This window comes from Anguilla anguilla, chromosome 1, assembly GCF_013347855.1.
Source record: "Anguilla anguilla isolate fAngAng1 chromosome 1, fAngAng1.pri, whole genome shotgun sequence".
In the NCBI taxonomy this organism is placed as follows: Eukaryota; Metazoa; Chordata; class Actinopteri; order Anguilliformes; family Anguillidae; genus Anguilla; species Anguilla anguilla.
The window spans coordinates 75022272-75037000 of record NC_049201.1 but is presented as its reverse complement, the minus strand read 5'-3'; the positions used below and the strand labels follow the sequence as shown (position 1 = coordinate 75037000).

At 46.8% G+C, this 14729-nt stretch overlaps 1 protein-coding gene and 1 long non-coding RNA gene across 3 annotated transcripts in view; one reads left to right on the top strand and one right to left on the bottom strand.

The window, feature by feature from the left end:
- The window catches only part of LOC118214081 (5E5 antigen-like), a 57052-nt gene that overhangs the window by 26775 nt on the left and 15548 nt on the right, over positions 1–14729 (bottom strand). The window lies entirely within an intron of this gene.
- Positions 741–3429, top strand: LOC118214100. The gene is made up of 2 exons (XR_004762574.1): positions 741–1746; positions 2350–3429. It is a non-coding gene; the product is annotated as an uncharacterized LOC118214100 (long non-coding RNA).

The following is a 14729-nucleotide window of genomic DNA, read 5'->3' as shown; positions in this document are numbered from 1 at the left end:
AGAGTTGGGTGTCAGATAAAAATAATGATGTCAACAACATTACGTAATTAACAAAATTAAATGGGAAGTACTAGATTTAAGCTACACAACAGGAGGAGTTAGAAAATGGATATAAGAGGCAGAGGGGAGGCTGAGTGTGTGTGTGTGCGCGCACATGGTGTGTGTTTTGGGAATGCTTGGAGAATGATCTGATGTATTGTCTTTACTTATGAGTGATTGATAATTGTACTGTACTGCGCAGATCAGCCCGGGTTATTTTATGTAATCTTTGATTTACTAACAATAAACCCAGTTGCATCAGACTCTGAGAAGTGTGCATCTTTTGAAGAAGCATTCAACAGTGTGGAGGAGAGCGACCTCGGCGTTTCTGGCCCAGGCCGGGGCCCGCTTTCTCCCTCCCACATTGAATTGGCGAGCCAGCCAGGAGAGGCTCGAGGAAGCTGAACGCCTGGACGGAACTGCTGACTCTTGGGTTCAACGGTGGCCACCAAACAAAGAGGTAAGCAGAGCCTGCTTATAAAATCTGCATATACTGGTTGAATCTAAGAGCAGTGTGCTTCTGCCCAGGCCTAAGCAAATGCGAGGCCTCTCCTCCAAAGAATCTAAAAAACTACAGTAAAAAGCTATGGTAAGAGAAAAAGAGTCTGATGTGATTGTATGTCTGAGTTAAATATTATATGTGTGTTAAATGTTATGTGATGAATGGTACGGGTTTGTGATAAGTGCTGCGTTTTTGAAATAACTGTTATGTGCATGAATGAAAAGATATATGTTTGTGATAAATGTTATGTGTGTTAAATGTTATGTGACGAATGGTACGGGTTTGTGATAAGTGCTGCGTGTTTGAAATAACTGTTATGTGCATGAATGAAAAGAGTGAAGTGTAAATGTGTGATATGCCGGAGTGTGTGTTAAAGATCCTGATAGTGTGTTGGCTCATTGTCTGTGCTGTGTTTTTGGGAGGTTTGACACATCTGACGTTAAAGCAGCTGAGAAAGTGTTGTGTGAAATACTGTTCTGTCAGTATTAAAGAAGTGTGGCAGGGGAAGGTTAAGAACAGGTGAAGCTGATAGCACACAAGGGGAGCCCAGATTTGCGGGGGCCGTTCTGGGTTGGCGCCTGGGCCGTTCGTGTGTGTGCTCGTGGACCTGCGGGGCCCTCGCTCATTTGGCGGTTTGTCCGTTCACAAAGGGGGCGCATTCAGTCAGTTGTCTTGGGCGATATAGCCGCCGTGCCTTAAGGCAGTGGGATGTTCGGCTGTCTGTGGCGCAGTCTGCCGTGTTGTGCGATATAGCCGCTGGACCGACTAAACGGTGGGTTGTGTGACTGTCTGAAGCCTATTCAGCTCCAGTCGTCGCCCATTTGCCGGCCCAGTGTGTTTTCGCCCAATCGGCGGCTGTTGCTTTAACTGCAGCCGGGGCCCCTGCTGGTCCGGTGTGTTTTCGCCCAGCCGGTGGCTTGTCTGCGCGCCTGGTGTTCGTTCACTCGGCTGTCTGTTCGGGGCTGCGTTGGGCCTGCGGGTGCTCATGTGTCTGGTCTGGTTCGCTGGCCTGGGGCGTGTCGCGGCTTAGCTGGGGGCCCGACGGATCATAACTTAGAAGGGGTTGCTGAGAAGTAGGAAACTGTTACTAGCAGGTGTTAGAGCAGAAAAGTTGCTGAGGACCAGCAATTGAAAGTAGGAAACTGTTACTAGCAGGTGTTAGAGCAGAAAAATTGCTGAGGACCAGCAATTACTGTTACTAGCAGGTGTTAGAGAAGAAAGGTTGCTGAGGACCAGCAATTGAAAGAGAAAACTGTTACCAGCAGGTGTTAGAGCAGAAAAATTGCTGAGGACCAGCAATTACTGTTACTGGCAGGTGTTAGAGCAGAAAAATTGCTGAGGACCAGCAATTACTGTTGTTACTGGCAGGTGTTAGAGCAGAAAAGTTGCTGAGGACCAGCAATTGAAAGGGGAAACTGTTACTGGCAGGTGTTAGAGCAGAAAAATTGCTGAGGACCAGCAATTACTGTTACTGGCAGGTGTTAGAGCAGAAAAGTTGCTGAGGACCAGCAATTGAAAGGGGAAACTGTTACTGGCAGGTGTTAGAGCAGAAAAATTGCTGAGGACCAGCAATTACTGTTACTGGCAGGTGTTAGAGCAGAAAAGTTGCTGAGGACCAGCAATTGAAAGGGGAAACTGTTACTGGCAGGTGTTAGAGCAGAAAAATTGCTGAGGACCAGCAATTACTGTTACTGGCAGGTGTTAGAGCAGAAAAGTTGCTGAGGACCAGCAATTGAAAGGGGAAACTGTTACTGGCAGGTGTTAGAGCAGAAAAATTGCTGAGGACCAGCAATTACTGTTACTGGCAGGTGTTAGAGCAAAAAACAAAAAAATTGCTGAGGACCAGCAATTAAAATAGGTCACTGAAAAGCCTACGGGACGGTGACCCTGGCCAGAAATGTGTGAATGCGCCGGCGCTGGTGTGAATGAGAAGTGAGTTTTGTGAGTCGTAAGCGCTTTGTCAGTCTTACGTGTTGTCTTGTGTATTGTCTTGTGCGCAAAGGTGACCTAACAATTTAATTTGCACAGGGTGTTAATATGAACAGGGGCCCCACCAGTTCAACAGCACTGGAAAAAAAAGGAATGTGTAATAAAGGTATTGGTGTGAAGGTTTAAAGTTCAGGAACACAACGGCTGTTCCTTACAAGGGGAAGTAGGCCATATTACTGAAGGTTTCACGTATATGGGTATATGTGCTAGAATATAAATAACATTATTTAACCACGCTAGCATAACAAAAAATGCACAATCCTTTGTGGAGATTGGGGTGCGGCCTTGAGATCGGCCTGTGCCTGCTGGGCCTTATCACTCTCGCCATTGTTCTGCCAATTGTTTTGCTTTTATAATCACACACACACACACACACACACACACACACACACACACACATATATATATACACATATTCATGTTTTGAAAAAGCGGCGGGAAATGTATGAAATCTTTATGATTGCTTTGTTATCTAGGCTACAAAATTTGTGAAGCATACGATCAACCCCGTTACAGTCAAGATCAGTCTGACAGTGTGTAAGAGGCGCAATATATATATATATAGTAATCCTGAAAAAATTTAAATAAAGTACTGTGGCCACAAAGGATCAGAATTGATCCTAAGATTACTAGCTGAAGTGTTGATCATGCTGATTCACTCATTATCCGAAAGCGCAAACAGAGCAATTTTTGAAAAACATTTTGTGTGTTTAAATTTTAGTGATGATTCTGACTGCAGCAACAAGGGGATTTTAACTGAAAAGTGGGCATATGAGACGCATAGATTGAACAGACTTTATGTGTTTACTGAAGACAAAGAACAGTGGAACGCAATACGCAGTGCAAACTTACACAAGATTGTGTTAGTGGACACAGCATACGCGGCATTGTGAAGAAAATCAACTCAAAAGGTTGCTGTAATTTGCATCAATAACTGTCATATGGGGACATAGAAACACAAGGGTTTAGGACACACAAAGTGTGACGTTTTTAGTCTTGTGGGCCCAGAATAAATATTGTTTTATATTTCAGAGACATAAATATTTTAATTGTGTGATAAGTATTGTTTTATATTATAGAACTATAATCATAGTAACTGAAAGAATTGAAAGAAGTGAAGGAGTTCGTAGCTAATAGTGTTAGTGAATGTTTAACTGAAAAGGACAGGGCCTTCCCCGTGAGAAGAGTGACTGAAAAGCAAAAGCCGCGGGTATTCAAAGCTTGTGGTTTTATCATTAGGAGTGGAATGTCAGGCGACTATTGGGTCGAGCAAAATAATTCTATGAGGAAGCAAAGCTGAGTGACACCAGAAGAGATGCGTGGCAACGTGATGCAGAAAGGCTACAACAGAGTGTAAATGAGGAAGTTAAAAATGGAGATGAGATGTGGGTGCGAGCAACATGTTTGAAGAGGTAAATGGCAAGTTTAGAGAAAATAATACATGACCAGCAGCGAGAGTTGGATAAAAGGCAACGTGTAATGTTAGGTGTAAGAAAACACCTAAAGTTAGCCGTAGAGAAAAAGGCTGACGGGATAGAAGTAGCAGCCGCGTATGTATCCTTGGCGGATTTACAATCTTGTCAATATCGCGGTAGAGAACCACAACACACAGAGCTTCCGCCGCAAACGCAACAACACAGTTGAAAATACAAAATGATCAGTGTATTATGTGTAAAGGATTTGGCCGTTGCGCCAGACAGCGTCCAATTCGATTCATATAGCCTGCTGGAACAGTTGAAACCAGACATCTATGAGAACCAAAAATAAGAATATTTTAGCCAGTAAATAGCGAGTAATTTTATTACTAAAGGGAGGCGTTTTGGTATTGCAAAGCATTTGTGGGGCGCACACATAGATAGAAAATAAACACCTTAGATACAATAGAAAAGCTAAATACAAATTACAGGGACAGTTAAGAAAGAGTAATAGCTGTTGAAATTAGATGAACAACATTAAATAGTTCTTTTTACAGTGGTGTAAGCAGTGGTTCCCGAATAAAAATAAGGTGCCATCATATATTTCTCTTTAAATAAAGAAAATATGTATACAATAATTGAGATTATAAAATAGATTATGTTTATGAACTGCTGTCAAAAATTAATCAGCATCTTAATATATTTGCATTTTATGGAAACAAAATAACTTTTGTACATTGTGGGAAGAGTGTCAGTGTCTTAGAGAACAGCATTGTGTACATATGAGTGGTGTGGACTGTATGGGTGTGGCTGATGCTAGAAGTGTTCGAACACGCGTGCCTGCGTCTGTAAACTGTTTTAGCCTGATTGAAAATGAATCTCAAATTATACATGTGCAATTACCTCTGTATATGTGAGAGTAGCGTAGGGTGACTGTGCAGTGATCAATCATTCTACAGATTAGTTCATGTTGTGCCCACACTAATGCAGTTTAAACATTGCACAGTATGTTAAAAGAGAAATATGCTGTAATGCATATTGTGATGAGCTATGAGGCTGCAATACAGCAGGTCATGCAGCAGTGTCAGGAGAAGGCAGTGCTGAATTGTTTGGTTTTGGATGTGTCCAATGTTTTTTTTTTTTTTTCTCTGTTCCAGTGCACCTGAACAGCCAGTTTTGGTTTACCTTCACTGTGGGTGAAAATAATACAGAACTAAGACAAGGGTTCCATAACTTACACATGTTGTTTAATCGAGCAGTGGCTGATGTGTTGGCTCGATGCCCAGGGCTAGAATTTGAGGGGATCCAATATGTTGATGATTTGCTTATCTCATCTCCTGACAAGGAGACTCACATGCAGGACCTGGGGATACTCCTGCAGCATTTGGCCACAGAGGGGTAAAGTGTAATCCTCACAAAGCACAAATTGCACAGAGGAAGTTGTATATTTGGGATATTTAATTTCACAGGGAATACAAAACTGGCTGCTGACCACACAGGCAATAAGCATGTGCAATCGCCCAAACACCATTTTGGGGGTACATAAAATTATGAGATTATTTAACTTTTGTCGGTTGCATATTTCAAATTACTTTAAAATTGTATAACCACTGAATGATTTATTGCAAGGGGCAGGAGGGCCCCATGATGCAATTGAGTGGATGTCGAACTGTGAGGTGGCATTCGCCACTTTGAAGCAAAAACTGTGTGGCCGTTCACTTTGTTCACTTATGGTTTGGGGGGGGCATATGTCTGTGGTGCTCACACAGAAGCACGGGGACCGGCAGCGGCTGGTTGATTATTTTTCATCCAGGCTGGATGATTACAGGTAGTAGACGGGGCTACGGATGCTGTAAGGCAAGCGCTGCCACTGATAGGAACACTAGATGTGGACCTTGTCGTGCCTCACGCAATCCTTGATATTTTGTCAGAAAAAAAAAAAAAAAAAAAAAAAAATCTTCTGTAGTCCACGTGGACAGGTGAAATGACTAAATTAAGTACAAACATCCATAAAAATTGAGCACACTACGGAGGAGTTCTGTCATAAATAGGGAATTTCATTATTTAAAAATGTGGGGAACCCAATAAGAACTAGGATACGAAATGATTGCAATGTCTGATAAATTTTCCTCTGTTGAACATGCATCTAAAACAAATAGTGATTTTCTATTTGGATCAGGATAGCTCTGGAAGCATGATGAAAAAACAGGAGGGAAGTAGAGGATTGATGAGAAATTAAAACCTCACATTAAAAAAAAAAAAGGAAGTCATGCTATGAAAGTAGTTTTGTTAAAAACAAAAGGATGAAGTGAAGTGTGATAGAAAACAAACCTGCTTATTGTGTTTTACTATATGAAATGTATTTTTATGTGTTAATAACAAAACTATGTCTGTAACTAATTGTGCAAAATAGAAAGAGGAATGAGAAATCTTCGAGGAGGAAGATATGTGGATGAGCTAAGGGAGTCAGATATATAAAGTTCTGGGCGTCCCGCCAAATTTCAACTGCAACAATTTTTGGGTACAAAAGGGAGATAAGAAGCTTGCTACAGGTGTCTGAGAAGGTCACAAATATGTAAACATGATTTAAAGGCCATTAATGCCATAGTGGACGCGGAAGTACCTGTAGTTCCAGACCCACACACGCTGTTGTCCAACATACCACCCGACACACGATGGTACACAGTTATTGATCTATGGGGGCACGGAGAAGCAATCTCCAATCTGCTGGAAGCCATGAAGCTTCCTGCAGCGTTAGCCATCATAAAATGCCCAGCGCATCAGAAAACAAACACTCTAATAGCACAGGGAAACAATCTGGCAGACGAGGTAGCACGCCGCGCAGCAGTGGGGCCTACCCCCATGGGAGCACTGATAGCAGAAGACTCGGCCCCTACAGGGAACGTGCTCTCCCTCATTGAGGCGCAAGACAAAGCGAGTGTATATGAAATAACTAAATGGGTAAAAAGGGGGGCAGTGAAAACAAAGGACGGCCCACACAGAGGGCTGTGGCGAGGGCCAGCAGGACATTTTGTAGCTCCTATATCCGTGGTCCGAACATTGATCAAAGATGCGCATGGTCAAGACCATTGCGCAAGGGGGGAAGTGGTCAAACGTATTCAGAATGCCTGGTGGTCACCTTATTTGGCAGCAATGGTAGACCAGGCACTCAATGATTGCGAGGTTTGCGCGACATACAATAACAGGAAAGCATTTTCAGCGCCAATAGGGCATATCCCACCACCTGATGGACCATTCAGACACTTAATGATAGATTACGTGGACATGATTGAACGGGTCCAAAATAAAAGGTACATGCTAGTGGTGGTGGATAGATTCAGTAGATGGGTAGAAGCAGCACCCACAAGTAGCCCAGATGCTAAATCAGTAGCAAAATTTCTGTGCAAGGAAGTGTTTCCTAGATTCGGGATCCCAGATAAGATTAGCTCAGACAATGGACCACATTTTGTAGCTGAAATGATAAAAGTCATAATGAAAATGTTGGGAGTCAGACAAAGATTTGGGTGTGTATATCACCCGCAGTCGCAAGGAATGGTGGAAAGAGCAAACGGCAGCCTAAAAGCAAAAATCGCCAAGATATGTGCAGATAGCACAATCAACTGGGTGGACGCACTACCACTGGCACTAATGAGCATGAGAATGCAGACTAACAGAAGCACGCATCTAACCCCGCATGAAATGCTAACAGGAAGACCCATGCCAGTGCCGTACCTTCGTGGCCCATACAATGGGCCGGCACTGGAACAGCTTGAGAAAGAATTGTCAAGCTATGTACAGCATCTAACTGTAATACACAAGACCATTTTCCAACAGGTAAAAAGTGCCACCGAAGAAAGAACGAGCGACATCGCCAAGGATCTGAGAAAGATACGCCCAGGAGACTGGGTGTATATCAAAACATTCAAAAGAAAGTGGAGTGAACCCAGGCGTGAAGGACCATTCAAAGTTGTCTTGGCAACTCCTACTGCACTTAAGGTTGAAGGTAAAACTGTGTGGTTCCACCTTAACCATTGCTGTAGGGCACAAGGGCCAGAGCGCACATTAGACGAGGTAAGGGGGGACTTACGGGGAATAGAGGAGGAAGTAGATGGGGAAGCAGGACAAGGACCCTCTGAGGAAAGGCAGGATGAGGAAGGTGCACCTTCAGAGAGCAGGGAACCCTCAGGGGGTGGTGAAGCGTAGAGAAAGGAAAAAGCGAGGGAAGAGGGCGTGGAGAACAGTAGTAATAAGGCCCCTGTGGCTGTTGTTAATATGCCCGGTAATAGCCGCTACATCCATCAAACAAGACATCAGTAAAACTGCACAGGGAAAGGGGCTAAATGACATACAGGCAGACCTACCATTAATGATGGAAAAACACCTCACACCATTAAGACAGTCCAACATGTTTTACCAATGGATGGAATATTCTGCAAGGGAAGTAACTGAGGAAACATGCATCACATGCTACAACCGCGGTACAAAAAGAACACCCCACGTGAAACCACTACCATTTACACAAAGGGAATGCAAAGGGACAGAAACTCAAATATGCCACTTGGAATGTCTGCTGTACTACATGGCAAAAGGACCAAAGCACCTAAAACCTGAGTCGCTTGAAATAGATGGGAAACGCAAACCAGCGGTGCCAATACTGAACAGCGACACAATGACTGATGGCTATGTGCGTACCGCGAGTGGAACGCGGTGGATGAACATAAGCAAATGTCGAGACATTCTTATCCCTGTAGACGAGACAATGGCAGAAATGGTACCACCAGCTATAGTAAACGAGGGGATTGAGTTCCCAATTTGTGTAGCTCAGAACCTTATCCCACAAATGGGACCCAGCGGACCTACTCTCCGGTACAGATATGCAGCAGACCCACAAGTCAACTGTGGTAAGTGGGACTGGAAATCTAATCGGGGCTGCACAACATCGGATGTGGCACCAATCAAATGCCGAGAGGAAGTTGACAGCTATGGATACGTATCCCGGCAGGTGGATGCCACAGGAGCGATACTGCAGGCTGTAATCACTGTGCCAGACTTTACAGGGGGAACTCGCCCATTAGCAGACGTATATTGGTACTGCGGTAATGGTACAAAGCTTAGAGCCACTTTGAAACAAGGTTGGAAGGGTATATGCGCTCCGGTAGGTTTGACGGGGCGATTGACCGTAATGAAGCCACGAGATCCAACAAGGAGAATGAAAAGAGGAGTGAAAGAGTGGGTTGAAGACAGTGAGGTGAGCGTGAATTGGGCCGGAATACCTGTAAATATACCAAGGAGCCATAGAATACTAGGATTAGACTCCTCTGATAATCTTATAGCGTTTTTACCCTGGGTACAGATAAAAAGAAACGTTGAATGGATCAACTATTTATGGTACAACCAGCAGAGATTCATTAATCACACTGTAGCAGCTCTGCAAGGGATATCAGAACAGCTGCACGCCACCTCACTCATGACAGTACAAAATAGGCTAATACTTGATACAATGTTAGCTGAGGAGCAGGGGGTGTGTGAGAGTATTGGGGACGAATGCTGTACAGTCATTCCAATGCACACAGGAAAAGGGGGTAATATAACAACTGCATTAGAGGCATTGGAAAATTTAAGAAATGAACATGTAAAAAACACAAGGGGGGAATCCAGAGAAGGGTCATGGTGGGACTGGCTTAACATGCCATCATGGAAAACGGCTTTGGTAAAGATAGGGGTGGTCATGGGGACAGTACTGTTGATGTTGTTGTTTGCTACATGCTGTGTGATTCCTCTGATACAGTCTATGGTCAAGAGAATGATAGCTGCAGTGACTGGACAATTCCCACTGGTTACTGAACCAGACTCGGAAGCCCTCCTCCCTGAACTGGTAGCTGAAGAAGGACCTATGGTGGAGGAGGAACTGTCACCGAGGGGGGAAGAACCACTGCATGAGATTCAATATGGTACAGGGGAAGGGGGATGTTTTGTTGTAATTGTCTTTCAAACAGGACCGAACGAGTATTGCGATCAACAAGGAAACCCGGTGAACGCCAGAGGTGGACCCTTGGACTGTCCGTTCGGAAACCCACTGTGCGAATGGGGAGTGAGAGCAGGTGCCGGATGGGAGTGTTGGGACCACCACCCACAAGCCGCTCGCGCGGTCAGGGATCCCCAGTTCTGGGACGCCTATGCCAGAGAGATCTGGAACATAGGTCCCGGGGACGAGGGGGATGGCCTGCCCGATGAAGAATAAAAGAAACTCCAGTCACTGTGCATCGAATGTGCTAGCAACCTCTCCACAGTGATGACCCTCTACGGTATGTAAAGCACCTGGGTTGAAGAAACATGCTTTGACCAAACACTTCACAAGATGACACAAGAACACACCAATAGCAAAAGTATCTGAGTGATGTGCTAGTAACCTCTCCTCAGTATACAAAGTGCCAGACTACAGCTCGCAAAGAGCTAAACTGGACGAAGTAGATGACCAGGCCACGGAAAAAGGGAAACAAACGGGGAACTGCAATCAAGATATCAACATAGCTGAGCACATATGGACAGATTGATCAAGAAGAAAACCGACCAGAATCATGATAAAAAGATCCATGTGACCATTTTATATAATTGTGTAATTATAAGCACATGTAACCTGTGGCTGATCTTATTACAAGTATATTCAGGCTTGAGCACGCAGTATGTATGTAAAATATGTGTTAGAGGGGAGGATCAGGGCTCACTGAATTTTGTTGTGAAAACACTAACCACGCTTTGCCCCACTGATGTTGTCTAGGCACCCCAGGCGGCACAGAAAGACTTCTATCCACCAGCATCAGCAGCGGTATCCGTGTGGGCGGGGGCCACACAATACACGTCCAAGAACACCTTAAGGGCGGTGAAGGGGGCTTACCCAAAAAGCACGCAGCATTGCTATGGGAGTCTGACGGTGGATGCAGGGGTGTGTCTGACAGGACGACAGCTGGGTAAATCGGTTTACTGGTGGTATACATGAAGCAACAGAAAGGCCGTATAAGGAGTCTGTTGAATTGTTTATTTCTCAACAAGGCAGTGAGGACTGAATACACTCCAGTAGATAAAGAATACACATGATAATTGTATGGTTATTAAACATATGCATTTATATAAATATATAACCATCACTAACAGTTCCAGAAAGAAGGGAAAGTGAAATGACAAGAACGGTAAGGGACAGAGGCATTGAGTGGCTTTTACCCACTCCCAGCCAATTGGGGAGGGGATGTTTACCACCAATGTCTTGCTCTGCTGTTAGGTCTCCCTCCAGGTGACAGTCATCTTTTGATGATCGCTAAGGCCTGAGACAGTGTTTTGCTGTCAGGCCGGACGGAGTCTGACAACAGATCTTAGGGAAAGCTACCAAGTATAAACACTAACACATGTACCAGAGTCATATTAAATAAAATGCTGGAAAACGCAAGAATCCTGATGCAGGAGGGTGATAGATTAATGTGATCAGACCAAACATGGAGTGTGCCACAAGGGCTACTCTCACGGGCTGTCATGTAGGGGGCGGCACATATGGTGCCCCGCAGTCTCTGCATTGATGTAAAAAGCTATGTATTGGTCAATTTAGTCCGCATTTAGTTATGTTCCTGCACCAAGTTGTCTGCACTGCTTATTTTACAAGTAATCACAATAGATATGGAACTTAGAAGTTCCAAAGGGGGGAATGTGGGAAATAAATTTAGATGTACTAAAAAACACAAGCCCATTGTATGAGGAAAGATATGTAGTTAGAGAGCACAGGCCCAGTGTATATGGGAAAGGAGTGCATCAATGAGCACCAGCTGTCTCCCCCCTAACGTATCATCCGGCTAGCAAAGGAAGAAAGATACAGGTGGACCAAGGTCGACCTAGGCAACCAAAATGTGGGAAATAAATACAAATGTACTCAAAAAACACAAGCCCATTGTATGGGGAACCGGCAGCAGGGGAACGCTTCATACTAAATAGATACAATAAGAACAAACACGTAATACACACATAATTTCTGCCCTGCTGACTAAGCTGTATAAAGGCGCTGTGGTGGGGTGGGCGTGGTTTGAGCGTCGGCTGCAGAGAGAGAGTGTGAGAGGAGCGGCTCGCGGATCCTTCGTCACGACTGTCAGCTGGAGGTAATCAGCGCCGATAATTGTTAATTGTTTAATTGCGCTGATTGCCTCTGATTGCTTTCAACAGTGAGCCTGGGGTTTTTAAAGGAAGACCGGAAGCTGGAGCGGGAGGGCTGACAACAAGACGGCTGTGGAACCGTCGTTTGTGTATACGGATTGCTGTAAAACGCATTTGTGAATAAAAGAGCACGGCAGTGCTAATTAAGGAACCAACTGTCTCCCGTGAGTGTGTGTGTTTAAACAGGAGGGGTGGCACTCACTTGCCACAGTGGTGGCCCGTGCGGGGGTTAGAAGTATTAAACACACACGAGACAACATGGAACACAGCCAGGAGCAGGAGGAAACGCCACAACCGGTGGTAGCGCTGGCGAGGATGCTGGAGGGGATGGCGGCGATGCAGGAGAGGCAGGCGGCGATGCACGCCGAACAGCTGGAGGCTCTGCGGGCGCAAACTTCCCTCCAGACCCAGGCTCTACTGCAGCTGGCGGCTGCCGGAGAAACCAGCTCCCGAGAGAGACAGACCGGACCCCCCGTGGCTCTCCATCTACCTAAAATGACCCCGGAGGACGACGCGGAGGCGTTCCTTGAGGGATTTGAGGTGGCCGCGAGGGCAAGTAAATGGCCGGAGGAGGAGTGGGTCGTCCGCCTCCTGCCCCTCTTGACTGGGGAAGCACAACGGGCGGCACACAGCTTACCCCCCACAGCGCGGACGGTCTACGGCAACCTAAAGAAGGCGGTCCTGGACCGTCTCGGATACAGCCCGGAAGAACACCGGCGACGGTTCAGGGAGACGGCCCTGGCCAGAGAGGACCGACCATTCGCATACGCGCAGAGACTGCTGGACATGGCGCGTCGGTGGCTGCGCCCAGAACTCCGGTCAGCAGACGAGGTGGTGGAGCTGGTGGCCCTCGAACGTTTTATCGATGGCCTCCCGGCGGAGACGGCGAATTGGGTGAGGTGCCATCGGCCGACCGGGTTGGCGGCCGCCGTCACCCTGGCGGAGGACCACCTGGCGCTCTACCCCCACGGCCAGTCACAGCAGCAGCAGCAGCAGCAGCAAGGACGGGCAGACACGGCTCCGCGCAGGAGAGCCCTTCCTCGTTCCCTTCCTTCCCCCCTTTCTTCCTCCCTTCCCCGTGCCCAAACCCCCGCATTTTCCCGCAACAACCCTTTTTTTTCTGTTTCCCCAGCCCCAGGCTCAGTGGCGGCGGGATACGACCCACAGAGAGCTCCTCAGACGCCCGGACCGGGGTGTTGGCGGTGCGGACAACCGGGTCACCTGCGCCGCGAGTGCCCGCTCATGGAGGTGGGGCAGGTGGTCCGTGTTGTCGGCCCGCCCACCTCCGCTCCCGATCCAGACGGAGCGTACTGTATTCCGGTAAGGATTCAAGGGAGTGAACACCAGGCGCTGTTGGACTCAGGGGCTATGCAGACCATGATTCGACAAAGCCTGGTTCGACCCGAGGCGTTGTTAGAAGCATCAAGGGTATCTATAAGGTGTGTGCATGGGGATTTACACGAGTACCCTATAGTCTCAGTGGAAATTCGGTGTCAAGGGAAAAAGCATAAAATAAAGGCTGCGGTTAGCTCCCGCCTCTCGCACCCTCTGATTTTAGGCACTGATTGGCCGGGGTTCCGCCAGGCAGCTGGTAAGGTAGGGGGGGTGCGTTCACGACAGCTAGGGCTGTGTGATGTGTGTGCTGCTGTCAGCGGTGACGCGGGGTCGTCCGACGCAGCAGAGGGGGAGCCGGCACCAGTGGAGCCTCAGGGGGAGACTCTGCAGGTGCCGGTGTTTCGCCCCATGGAGGATTTCCCACTCGAGCAGTCTCGTGATGACACCCTACGCTTTGCCTTTGACCGCGTGATGTCCATTGATGGTCAACAGGTGCGCCCTGATGCAACACTCACTCACCCGTATTTTGTAATAATTCGGGATAGGTTATACAGAGTGTGTCGTGACACTCAGACTAAGGAGGAAATCACCCAATTGCTGGTGCCTAAAAGCTCTCGGGAAATGGTTTTTCAGACGGCTCACTTTAACCCCATGGCTGGTCATTTAGGGTATGAGAAAACACTAAACCGGATAATGGCCCGTTTCTATTGGCCGGGCATTTGGGCCGACGTGCGTCGGTGGTGTGCGTCGTGCCCTGAATGCCAACTAGTAAATTCCCCGGCTATACCAAAAGCGCCGTTGCGCCCCCTTCCGCTAATGGAGGTCCCTTTTGAGAGAGTGGGGATGGACCTCATCGGGCCGTTTGATCGGAGCACGCAGGGATACCGTTTCGTGTTAGTTCTGGTGGATTATGCGACAAGGTATCCCGAAGCAGTTCCTTTGCGCAGCATTTCGGCAAAAAGTGTTGCGCAGGCATTGTTTCAAATAATCTCCCGAGTCGGAATCCCGAAAGAGATTCTGACTGATCAGGGCACCCAGTTTATGTCACGCACACTACGCGAGCTGTACGGGTTATTGGGCATTCATTCTATTAGAACCAGCGTGTACCATCCCCAAACGGATGGGCTGGTTGAGCGTTTTAATAGAACATTGAAGTCTATGATCAGGAAGTTCGTTCATGAGGATAGCCGTAATTGGGATAAGTGGTTATCTCCTCTGGTGTTTGCAGTGCGGGAGGTTCCCCAGGCCTCCACGGG